This window comes from Danio rerio, chromosome 7 (genome assembly GCF_049306965.1).
Source record: "Danio rerio strain Tuebingen ecotype United States chromosome 7, GRCz12tu, whole genome shotgun sequence".
NCBI lineage: Eukaryota > Metazoa > Chordata > Actinopteri > Cypriniformes > Danionidae > Danio > Danio rerio.
Genome location: NC_133182.1, coordinates 44,160,668 through 44,172,889, shown reverse-complemented (window position 1 = coordinate 44,172,889; position 12,222 = coordinate 44,160,668). Strand labels below are relative to the sequence as shown.

The 12,222-nt window shown below is 35.4% G+C and overlaps 1 long non-coding RNA gene across 7 annotated transcripts in view; it reads left to right on the top strand.

Moving 5' to 3' along the window:
- LOC108190697 (uncharacterized) overlaps positions 1 to 12,222 on the top strand; it is a 135,382-nt gene that overhangs the window by 109,374 nt on the left and 13,786 nt on the right. For 2 of the 7 annotated variants that reach the window (XR_012382578.1, XR_012382574.1), the window contains exons 3-5: positions 9,028 to 9,243; positions 9,346 to 9,401; positions 9,501 to 9,588. This is a non-coding gene — a long non-coding RNA (uncharacterized lncRNA). Of the gene's footprint in view, positions 1 to 9,027; positions 9,244 to 9,330; positions 9,402 to 9,484; positions 10,538 to 12,222 lie in introns of those variants that run through there. The other 5 variants (XR_012382580.1, XR_011016355.2, XR_012382575.1 and 2 more) reach the window with 4 other exon arrangements.

The following is a 12,222-nucleotide window of genomic DNA, read 5'->3' as shown; positions in this document are numbered from 1 at the left end:
AATGTCACTGTACCTGAACAATTAGAATCAAATTCATTCTTCATTTCAACTTTCTTTTTGCTTAGGACACTGAGTCATAAAGCCATTTAAATTATTGCTCACAGATGAAAGTCTGTTTGTTGTTTATGCCTCAGAAATAATTATGATACGTGTTGTGGATGGCAGAAGCATCTAATCAGTATCTTTTGTTAAACATTAAAGCGGATGGCAGAGATTGTTGATGTTCTGACTGCCAAAAAAACAACCAGGTAAAGGGAGGCTCTATTACTCAGCTAATGAGTATCTATCTATCTATCTATCTATCTATCTATCTATCTATCTATCTATCTATCTATCTATCTATCTATCTATCTATCTATCTATCTATCTATCTATCTATCTATCTATCTATCGATCCATCGATCCATCGATCCATCTATCCATCTATCCATCTATATATATATATATATATATATATATATATATATATATATATATATATATATATACTTGGCCTGTGGGTGAAGGGATGGAAGCAGCAGCCAGCCTGACATAGTCCTATTTTGCAGTAATCCAGCATGGCTTAGAATGGCAGCTGCCCGGTGAGCACAACACGAAGCTGACCCCATGGAGTAGAGTGAGCAGGTGATTATGCAAATCCACAGACCTCTCTCACACTGCCCTAGAAAAGGTGCCTGATTGCTTTTGGCAAACCTTCACTAGAGCCTGAGCAGATGTTTCACCTCTGTCTACCAAACCTCTCGGCGAGGTGCACACACTGGATTTCCTGAGCAACATGTGCATGGAATCCACAGATGAGCGGTGAGAAAAGTTTGACATGCTGAATCAAATATACTGTATTATTTACAGTACTCAATGCATTTAAACATGTAGACTAAGGGTGCTTTCACACCTACACCTTTGTTTCGGAACGTATCTCGTTTGCCCAGTTTGAGTGGTTCGTTTAGCATATGTGAACAGGGCAATCGCGCTCTGTTCCGCGCCAAAGTAATCGCTCCGAGATCGCTTAAATGAGGTGGTCTCGGCTCGATTGAAACGAACCCTGGAGCGGTTCGATTGCAGTGAGAAAGCGATCCAATCAGAGCGCGGTTATATAACAGTGTTTTATGGATATGTAATAGGCTTACGGCTATATGAAGAGAGAATTATGAGTAGGGCGGGAAGTTTCGCGAGTCTCCGGATGCCCGCAAACGAGTGATGATCTCCCGGTAATCTCGCGTCTCTCTCCCAGTTCTCAAATAGGCATCGTCGCGCACCCTTCTCACCCCTCCCCACCGCATCTCTCCTCAGACACGTCACGCGCGCGCACCCTGTCAATCACCACCAAACCACCACCTCTCCTGATAGCTGAGCGGGACGCTGCAAAATAAACCCTGACACTCTGACCAATGTAAGGAGAGTTTACTCGCACGTGACTTGTTTTAGCTCTTTTGGTCCGATTATAAACTTTGCAGTGTGAAAGTGAACCGCTCCAAGAGCAAAGAGCAACAATGTAACAATTGTAATCTCTGTTTCGGAACAACTGAATCGATTCACAGGTGTGAAAGCACCCTAAGATGATCTGCTGAACTTTAAACTGCACATCAAAAGGGGAAGTAGTAACTTGGAATTTGCCTGTTGGTGTTGGTACCAGCTTGATTCACTGGTTTAGCTGTGTTTAAGTGGGGTTGGAACTAAATAACACAAGAAACTGGCCCTCCAGGACCGAGTTTGGACACCCCTGGTTTGTATGGTGTTTTCCACCATTCAGAGGAATTTGTGGGTACGAGAGGGATCTTAGGTCGGGTGGGAGCAAATTGTGGAAAGATTTGGCACTTATGGCAAACTAATCTGAATGTGAGCCTAATGTGGCCCATGTGGAAAATAATAAATTTGTCCCAAATGATGGAGGACAAATGTGAGCCACAGTTGTCAAAAATATGGCATAGTCATTTAAGGGTAATCTGGGTTTAAGCCTAAAGTGGCTCAGGTGTAAGTGCAACTGTGGCCAAGTTTTCTTAAGAAATATGTTTTCTTAAAACATATGTGGACCACATAGACTAAAGTCTCCATCATGGAGAAAAGTGTTTGCTTTAGTTGGGCTCTTAGCCCTGAACCTCTTATTTAAATTTTCTCTTCGGCTGCTGTAACTTTTTAGAACTTTGCTTTAAATGTTCATTACAGCAAACAAGCAAAAAAAAAAAAAAAAAAAAAAAAGGAACTGAGGCACAACCTGTGATGATATAATATAATTCACTGATTTTAACCAATGTTTAATTCATTATCAGAAGTAAAATAATAACATGCTTGCACATGCCACACAATTATGAAGGTTTATAAGCCAAAAAAAATTATATGGTTCAACTTCTGCTCACAGAGACATCAATAATCAGCTTATGAACCTCAATGACGGTGACAATTAACAAAATAAACAAAACTCAAACATCCCACACTGGAGACTAAAAGGGACAAAATCAACAACGTCAAAATAAACAGCAGAATCAACCGCAAATAATGAATGAATGAATTCATACTGCAATGCATGCTGGGAATTTTGTACTTTGACACACCCTTCAGGTGTAAGGTGTAGGCTAGATCTTGGCCAGATTAAAAGCAAACTGTGGCCTAGAATAGGGTCAGTTCTGGCTCATTTGGTTGAATTCAGGCTGATATGTGATATTGCTATGGCTTAATTGTGGCCCAGATCTGGCAAACAGGAGCAGTTCGCCCAAGTGCCATCATTGCGTGTGGTCTGTGTGCCGGATGTAAGTGTCTGGTGTGAGCCTGATTTGAGCCACATGAATTTTGCTAGCTGGGAATAATGGAATCCAAATAATGGATGACAATTTCAGTGGTTTAAAAAAGCCCATTAAAGAAATGGGATTGTGCCAAGTTCAGGCTTTGATGGCAGCTGTCAGTCACATCATTTTTCCTCATTATGAGTGCCTTTTGCTTTTGCATTTCACTCTGATTCAGACTCCAATTTCCTCTTTGTCATATGATGAAAAGAGTTGTTTTGCACTGTGCATTTTAATTAGTGTTGAGGGTAAAATGCTATATCTCATTTGTTAGATGTAATTTAGTAGAACGGGACACAATTAAAGGTGCACAAAGTAGTTTGTTTCAATCTATTTATATTCACATAAAATATATATGTCCTTGAAAAAGCAGATGGAATGGGTCGTCCACTCAAGGAGGACATTATTGATATCACATGACCATTTGTTCACCTTTATATCCCTCCAAATCTGAAATACTTTTAATTCTTTGAAACAAAGTAAATAATATCATGCAGTATTTGAACGATGAACATGAGTTAATGATTTGCTTTTTGCAACAAGATAGAAAGGCATAGAGGAAAGGTGAAATTTGTGGCACAAAGATGATCTGTGAAAATATCTTCGAGCTGAAGCGATGTACATTGCAGCAAAGCATCTGTGCGTGAGAAATGTCACAGAACTTTCTGTTAGTGAAGGATTATAGTGATGTTCGCAGTCTCTTGGCTTGCTATGGCATGACATGACAATCAACACATTTTTTACGACCATTCTGTGGAGGAATGGCTTGTAGGACTAGTTGGATTCTAGGTCATTTTTCACATTGAGAGATGTTAATGGCAAACATGCCGGTACACAGACTCAAGAAAACTGATTTTTAAGTGAGAACAAATTGGGCATCTGTTGCGTGCGAATCAATTTTCCTTTTAAATTAATGGTTTCGTTTTGTTATTTTGTACTTTTACGGATCTTATAAAGATTAAAACTTGTAGCTATTGGCAACTGGATAATCATCAGGAAATCCAGGCACAGTCAGGCAGATAACTCAATTCCAGCACACATTGCAGTCCAAGATCCTTTCCTGCTTGACCACTATAATATGTTGGGATTAGGTGACACATCTTTTTACTCCACTTTTACTTTTCAATGTACATGAACAAGTCCACCCAAACAATTACAAAGAGGTAAACTGACCTTACATTAATAATTATTTATATGCAGACAAAAAGATATTCAAAATGAATACAATGAGCACTGAATGTTTGTTGAACAAGCTCTTCGTTGATTGTAATCGTAATTCTGCTACACCGAGTTATGTATAATTAATCCAGATATGCATCAATAATTAGCTAATTTGCTGGTCATTTATTTATTAAACGTCTTTTTTAACTTTTATTCTACAGTTATTTTATCACTCTCACTCTGAAGATTACAGTGTCTTAAACACTTGTTGTTCCCTTAATGAGCTAACTGTGTATTGAGAGCATCTACATCCAAAAACTCTGTAAAATGGTGTGGATTCATTGCAAGTGCACTGCACTTTTTGTTTAGGCAACCACTGTATTGATGTTCTCCATGCTTAAGCATTGATATGGTGTTGCTAATAAGGCTTATAGCCTTCTAAAAAACTCAAAATGACTATCGAAATGACTATCAGTTGCTGTCATTGCTAAAATAAATTTGACAGAAAATTTCTGTTTAGCACAGATCTGTTGGCTCCAGATCTGCGTTATAAACCCTTATTGTAAATAGACAACAATCAGGACTAGGAAAATGCATACAGTTGAAGTCAGAATTATTAGCCCACCTTCATTTTTTTTTTCTTTTTCAAACATTTCTCAAAGGATATTCAACAGAACAAGGAAATTTTCACAGTATATCTGATAATATTTTTTGTCTTCTGGCAAAAGTCTTATTTGTTTGATTTTGGCTAAAATATAAGCAGTTTTTAATTTTTTAAAGAACATTTTAAGGTCAAAATTTATAGCCTTTATAACTTAAAAATGTATAACTTGCCTAATTACCCTAACATGCCTAGTTAACCTAATTAACCTAGTTAAGTCTTTAAATGTCACTTTAAGCTATATCGAAGTGTCTTGAAAAATATCTAGTAAAATATTATTTACTGTCATCATTTCAAAGAAATTAATCAGCTATTAGAAAAAAAGATAAAAAAAAAAAATAATAATAATAGTATATATATATATATATATATATATATATATATATATATATATATATATATTTTTTTTTTTTTTTTTTTTTTTTTTTTTTTTTTTTTTTTAGTCTGCATCTATAACACAGCTACACTGCTTGGTTTGCCAGGCCACTAAGATAAATACTACTTTTTGGAGATCAAGACATTAAAGGAGAGTTGTGAGCCAAACCTATGACTATATGGACACCATGTGTCAATTGAGGCAGAATACCATCCCTGAACTTCTGTGCTGTACCATCAATACTTTAATCTGAGTCTGCAATGAAAACTTGCACAGTGGCTAAGGCAGGTAAAATATTTGGGTATGGAGAGCTTTAGTATAATCTTGTAGACCATTTAAAAGAAGATGAAAGTGTTTTACCCGCTCCTCCACTTTATTTTTGTTTCATTCAATTAACTTCAACTTTCCTTTCAGCTATTTTGAAAATGCTTTTATGTGCTTGTTTAGGTGAATAATTGTTCATCAATTTAGCTAAATAAAATGTTTGCAATCTGCACATTAGTACTGATTTTGTGGTAATATCTTGTAATATAGCACCTTTTAATATCTCCCTTTTTATATCTATATAAGCTTTAACAAAGTAACTACTCAACTTAATGTTGTACAAGTTCATACATAAAACTGTAGCAAATTAGCTCGAAGCAAAAATATAAATAATAACAAGTAATAATAATTACATAAATAATTATTTAATAATTACAAGTCGTTATTTAATAATGATGATTTATATCAACTTTAATATTAACTGTAGTGTACTTATTATTATATCAGAATTTTAAATGTTTATTACATTTAACAAAATTACTGCATCTAAACACCTCTCAGTCATACACAACCCTCAAAGTAAAGTAAAGTAAAAAAGAAACAAAGAAGCAAACAAGTACCTGAGTGTGATGTGAAATGACGCTGACAATCAGGAGTGAGGATCCAAATGCTGGGTTTATTATACAGAAATGGTCAGACAAGCAATGGTCAGACATTCCAGAGTCGTAGTCAAATACACAGGCAGATGGTCAAAAGGCAGGCAGCAAACAGAAATAAACAAATAAAACAAAGTGAGGGTCAAAAACAAGGCAAGACAAGAAAAAAGCATCATAATGTTCACAAAACTGTTCAACAAGACTCAGCACAGATGTGTGTGTGAGTGCTCTCTTTATTGTCCAAGTAATCAGTTCATGAGTGGCATCAGCTGTGAGTGATTGCAATCAGACAGGATCTAGGCCAGGTGTGTGAGTGGTGCATGACTGGATCTTGTAGTTATTTTGGTGGCTGATTTGTAGTTCTCCAGCAATCTGCATGGGCTAGATTGCTGGTGACTTTGACACTGAGTAATTAAGCATGTAGGCAAGGCAACATTCCCACAGAACACGTCTTTGCACAAGGGTATCCAGACACCAAGAAATTGAAAAAGTTGAAATTCTTAAATAGTGTACTTCCACTGTCACATTGCGAGTGCAGAGGAGTGAGTGTTGAAGTTGCATACAGTAGAGGAGTGAGTGTTGAAGTTGCATACAGTGCATTGTGGGATTGAAAGTGACATAGAAAAATTTGAGAGAAGCCAAGAGCATCAGGATAGTTGGTCAATTTTAATTGAATAAATCAACATGTTATGTGTGAATGAGCCTTAAGAAGTTAGTATATGTGAGTGAGTGAGTGAGTGAGTGAGTGAGTGAGTAAGTGAGTGAGTCATGGTAAGGTTTTTTTGCATGAATGACTTCTATTCTGTCATGTCATGGTGAAATTATATGTTAGTGGTTTGGCTAAATTTGTATTACTGATAAAGGACTACATGTACCACCCATCAATTTCATTTAAAGATGCAGTGACGTACCAAAAGTCTGATTGTGGATGAAAGCAGCCATACAGAAAGTGTATGCCAACATGAGCAGAAGAGGGAGAGATACAACAAAGCGTAATCAAATCAAGTTCTGTAATCATCTGTGTGATTACAGTTCTCAGAATATGTAGAATATGACTATCATTCCAGAGTCAGCAGGAACTTCCAAGTCCATTATTACACAGATAGGGGAAGTTGGTGCTTATTTATTTGAAGTGATTGCCTGCTTGTAAATTGGTAATATTAAATACAATAGGCTACAAGATTTATTGCTGCAAATTTGCACAATTTTTTTTTTCTTCACAGAAGCTGTGCTTGTTTATCATAAGCATCTCTATCTGAGTGGATAATCTGTGCTTTTCAGATACCTTTCATTTGGACACAAAGCAATGTACATTTTTAATATGAAAGCATAAAGTAGATTGTGAAGACAAACGCGAGCAAAAAAGATACTAAATATTAAACTTAATGTTGATTCTTCTATGCAGCAGAATATTGCTAAACCATTTTTAAACCAAACATTCATTTCTTTTATTTTCTTGTCTGCTTCCCGTTGTTAATCCGGGGTCGCCACAGTGGAATGAACCGCCAACTTATCCAGCACATTTTTACACAGCGGATGCCCTTCCAAGGGCAACCCATCTCTGGGAAACATCCACACATTCACACACACACACACACACACACACACACACACACACACACACACACACACACACACACACACACACACACACACACACTACGGAAAATTTAGAATTAACACAATTAGTTAACATGAACTATCAATTAACATGCTTAAATAGTCCTAAATTAACATTTACTAATATATTATTTTATTACAGGTTTTTACAATCATATTGTCAGTCACACATTTCTGAACCCTGATGTCATTTTTCAAAACTCTGGACACAAAATGTATAACTGTTGACAAAATTGTTATTTTTTGTTGACTCAACTCAAAGGGCTCTATTTTAACAATCTACGCACAAAGTCTAAAGTGCATGGTGCAAAAGCATTAAGGTTATGTCCGAATCTACCCTTTTAAGTAGACTTTTTTAGGACAGAAAAAATAGGGTTTGTGCCACAGCAGCGCGAGTATAAAAAACGAGTCTCCTCCATTTGGCCTCTTTACTTTCTCCTTCTCTTTACTTTTACTCTTTACTCCTTTACTTTCATAAATAATGAAACGGTTTATACGCACTCCACTGAAGACATCCATTAACCTACACGTTTCATCTTGTTGTCATTCAGCTCTAATTTCCAGCAAACAAATAAATAAACAATAATAATGAAGTGTTCTCAAAAATCTGAGTTATATCCAAACACATGTCCTATACTTATCTCCAAAACCCTAACAGGTGGACAAATCTAAACGTGCTTTTATTAAAACAAATATAAATATGCACATAATAAATATTATTACTACTACTACTACTACTACTACTACTACTACTACTAATAATAATAATAATAATAACATTAAAATAAAAATGCTAAGTGTTATATTTAATCTGAAAATTATATTATATCTATCTAGTAGATATAAAATATTTTTTGTAACATTTTATTCCTTTATTATTATTATTTTTTTTTTAATATGTAAAGATATTTGTGTATTGCTTTACTTTCTGTGTCTGCGCTGGACTTTAGACCAGCTTTTACTTGGTCAATTGTGCAGTTTATTTCAGTTCCTCAAAATAGCAATGCACCAACAATGCGCCTTAACACACCTGCTTTTCTGACAGGACCACCCATGAGTCCACAAAGTGGTGCAAATGGATTTGCTATTTAAGCAACGTGGCGCAAAACTTAAAAATTAAGGTTGCGTTGGACTGAAAATTGCAACAAATTACGCCAAACATATTTTACGCCTTATTGCGCTGGGTTTATGACAAAAACTTTTTCAAATGATTGGATGCAATACACATACAGTATATTAAAGATGCCTTGTTTACTGAACTAAAATCACCTGTTCAAAATAGCACAATTTAACATCAAATTATACCATTTCAAAATGCAACTGAAATAGCAGTGTGTACATTTAATTAAAATTATACAACTATTAACTGATACAGTTTCTTAAAATGATTAGAAACAGTTGCTTTAGTCTTGGTGCATAGTTTTATGGATGTCATATTTCATCTTCACTGTTGATGGTTTCTATGGTCTTATGTATCACTTTTACAGACAATGTTTTCATATTTGTCATCAGTGTATGCAAGAAAGCCCAATCACAGCATCACAGCAGACCAATGTCAGGCATGGATTCACCATACCAGAAGGATCTTAACAAGATGCTTGGCTGATGAAAACATCCAATATGATGTGGCTGAGAATCTGCGGCCAAATCTACAAGACCTATGTGACTACCTCTGGAAGCTCATCAAGAGAATGCCAAGAGTGTGCAAAGCAATAATCAAAGCTAAAGGTGGCTTCTAGAATATGACATATTTTCAGTTGTTGCACACTTTTTTTTTTTGGTTATGTACATAATTCCACATGTGTTAATTCATAGTTTTGATGCCTTCAGTGTGAACCTACAATTTTCATAGTCATGAAGATAAAGAAAACTCTTTGAATGAGAAGGTGTGTCCAAACCTGATGTGATCTAATATTCAGAAAATATTAATAATAATAATCATTCATTCAGTCATTTTCCTTCGGCTTAGTCCCTTTATTTTACAGGGATCGTCAAAGTGGAATGGACGGCCAACTTATCCAGCATATTTTTTTTGCAGAGCGGATGCTCTTCCAGCTGAATCCTAGTTCTGGGGTAAATCCATACACACTCATTCACACTCATACACTACGGAAAATTTAGTTTGCTCAATTCACCTTTAGCGCATGTATTTGGACTGTGGAGGAAACCGGAGCACCCAGAGGAAACTATTGAGAACTTGGGGAGAACATGCAAACTCCTCACACAAATGCAAACTGACCCAGCTAAGACTCAAACCAGTGACCTTCATGCTGTGAGGCAACAGTGCTAACCACTGAGCCACAGTGTTGCCCAATAATAATAAATACAGTAATTGCTCATTAAAGTTCAATCTATTCAGTAAAAAATAAAGTTTAATATTGTATATAATGACAGCAATGTGCCCTTGTCAAACGCTCGCTCAAGCAAATTACAGTGGTCTCGATCTAGTCTGGAAATGTGTCATGTCTGTCACCAGTTGTGTAATGGCACAATTCCAGACTCATTATCCAAGTCCAAGTTATACATGAATAAAAATGCTTTTACATAACTTCTTCATGTCTAGCAGGACATAACTGACAGAATAATGCCACAATCTTTCTCTGTAGCAGTCATACAGCAGCATCCTCAGTGCTGTCAAAACTGCTGGTTATATTTATGTTAAAAAAACTGTCATTGTAAAATCCATAGGGCAAAATTCAACTGAAACCAGAAATGTTCCGGAAAGCTTAATATGCATTTCCCTTTTATGTTGAAAACTGCACCCCAGATGAACGTAGTATGTGTGAGAGGGATCAAATGCTATATTCTGAACAATTTTATTTTCTTGGAATTCTTGCGTTTTGGCGTCAGATATCAACCCTCCTGAGTACCTAAACAGATTTCTTCCTTCAAACAGCACATTTAAGAGGTCCTCCAAGCTGAAAGAGTGTGATTAAATGCGTGGAAGCTGTTTTGAAGCGAAATATGAACTACTCACTGTTCAGTCCACTGATTCTTTGTTGTACTGCCCCGTCTTCTTCAGAAAAAAAGAAAGAAAAAAAATAAGCATTTTAATAGATTTCTGCCTCAGGCGGTTTGTCTTATTCAGTGAAATTCCAAAATCCCAGGGTCTCCGTTTATGATATTAGTAAATGTTTCATGCCAGACCTTATGAAATACTAATTCTCATACTGACATCTAGTGTTAGCCCATGGAATGGACGTCTTTTGAGCCTGTAACCATAGAAACACATAGACATAAAAGAAGTTGTCCAGACCTTTCGTGCAACGACCTGCTGCTAATCTTATACATGGCTTCAGCGATTGGATAAATAAATTAGTATAAATAAATGAACACTATTACTACAAACACAACCATTGCTAACAGACACCACTTCTCTGCTACTGTTGTTGCTGCCTACTGCTAGAGCTAAAAAAAATATATATATATATATATTCAGACTTTTAAATAAATCTGTAGGCCTACTGCTGCTTTCCACCATTTAATGGTTACAAATGAGTTAACAGCGCTATAAGCCTGTAACCAGGGAGGGAGGTTAGGAAAACCCACCCCTTACTGACAAAAGTCCAGAATTTGTCCCAGAGCTAAGTTTTTTCTATTTTGACTGCTATAGGCTACCATTACAAATAGTAAAAATAGTCCATTGAAAAAGGCTTTACGACCAGCAGAATCCTGTTGGCTGTCGCTTCGGCAGGACTTAAGCCAGAGGTGTCCAAAGTCGGTCCTGGAGTGCCGGTGTCCTGCGGATTTTAGCTCCAACTTGCCTTAACACACCTGCAAGGATGTTTCTAGAAAGTCTAGTAAAAGCTTGATTAGCTAACCCAGGTGTGTCTGATTGGGGGTGGAACTAAACACCGGCCCTGCAGGACCAAGTTTGGACATGCCTGACCTAAGCTAATCAGTTTTGGCCAATGCTAACAAATATTTTCATTTTAAAGTAAGAGAAGTCTTATTTCTGTGTTATTTTAAAAAAAAAGAATTTATTTATTTATTTATTCTAAATCTTGGACCTTATTGAAAAAAAATATAATAATAATAATTAAATAAAGTTGAGAAGCACCAAAAGCGGATCATAATGAATTTGAATACTTTTTTGGCTATTGTTGCTGTCTATGAATTTACTAATATACTTTTTTATAGGAGAAGATAACAAAAAATCTGATGAATGACAATAGGCCACAGTTTGTTTGTTTTTATTATTATTATTATTATTATTATTATTATTATTATTATTATTATTATTATTATTATTATTATTATTTAAAACAGATTCCTTTTTTTAGATTCCTTTCGTTTTTGTAATAAATTTGTATTTTATAAATATATATTTTTCATATTTTTTTATTCTAAATCTTTAGGAATGTTTTTGCTACATCAAAAAGTGTAGTTATTATGACCATCCAACAAGCTAAAAAAAAAAATATATATATATATATATATATATATAAATATATATATATATATATATATATATATATATATATATATATATATATATATATATATATATATATATATATATATATATATCACTAAAATGCACTATTTCAGTCTCATAATAAAATAGAAAAAGAGGCGTATACTTGCAAAAAGGTCCACTTTTTGAGAAAAAAGAACCACCCCTTACATCGGGCTGGTTACGGGCCTATGGAATCTTTGTACAGTATGGTGTGTCTAAAACAGGGGTGCCCATGTTTTCTTATTAAG